The sequence below is a fragment of the Arachis hypogaea genome, chromosome 4 (assembly GCF_003086295.3).
Source record: "Arachis hypogaea cultivar Tifrunner chromosome 4, arahy.Tifrunner.gnm2.J5K5, whole genome shotgun sequence".
NCBI classification, from domain to species: Eukaryota; Viridiplantae; Streptophyta; class Magnoliopsida; order Fabales; family Fabaceae; genus Arachis; species Arachis hypogaea.
The window spans coordinates 23,951,628-23,952,596 of record NC_092039.1 but is presented as its reverse complement, the minus strand read 5'-3'; the positions used below and the strand labels follow the sequence as shown (position 1 = coordinate 23,952,596).

General features: G+C 40.5%; 1 non-coding gene across 1 annotated transcript; it reads left to right on the top strand.

Moving 5' to 3' along the window:
* Positions 1 to 340: 340 nt before the first annotated feature.
* Positions 341 to 448, top strand: LOC112798420 (small nucleolar RNA R71). The gene has a single exon (XR_003200032.1). It is a non-coding gene; the product is annotated as a small nucleolar RNA R71 (small nucleolar RNA).
* The last annotated feature ends 521 nt before the right edge of the window (positions 449 to 969 follow it).

Here is a 969-nt window from a genome sequence, read left to right as displayed (position 1 = left end):
CTTCTTCAGAAGATGCCTCTTGAGTACTGTTGGATGCATTTTGCAATCCATTCAGACTCTGAGAAATCATATTGACCTGTTGAGTCAATAGTTTGTTCTGAGCCAATATGGCATTCAGAGTATCAATTTCAAGAACTCCCTTCTTCTGAGGCATTCCATTACTCACAGGATTCCTCTCAGAAGTGTACATGAATTTATTATTTGCAACCATGTCAATAAGTTCTTGAGCTTCTGCAGGCGTTTTCTTTAGGTGAATGGATCCACCTGCAGAGGTGTCTAATGACATCTTAGTTAATTCAGACAGACCATCATAGAATATATCCAGGATGGTCCATTCTGAAAGCATGTCAGAAGGACACTTTTTGGTCAGTTGCTTATATCTCTCCCAGGCTTCATAGAGGGATTCACCTTCTTTTTGTTTGAAGGTTTGAACATCCACTCTAAGCTTGCTAAGCTTTTGAGGAGGAAAGAACTTGGCTAAGAAAGCCGTGACCAGCTTATCCCAAGAGTTCAGGCTATCCTTAGGTTGAGAGTCCAACCATGTTCTAGCTCCATCTCTTACAACAAACGGGAAAAGCATGAGCCTGTAGACTTTAGGATCTACTCCATTAGTCTTTAGAGTATCACATATATGCAAGAATTCAGTCAAGAACTGAAAAGGATCTTCAGATGGAAGTCCATGAAACTTGCAGTTTTGTTGCATCAGAGAAACTAGCTGAGGTTTCAGCTCAAAATTGTTTGCTCCAATGGTAGGGATAGAGATGCTTCTTCCATGTAAATTGGAATTTGGTGCAGTGAAGTCACCAAGCATCCTCCTTTATTATTATTTTCGGCTGCCATCTCCTCTTCCTGTTCGAAAATTTCTGAAAGGTGCTTGCTGGATTGTTGTAATTTAGCTTCTCTTAGTTTCCTTTTCAGAGTCCTTTCAGGTTCTGGATCTGCTTCAACAAGAATGTTCTTGTCCTTGCT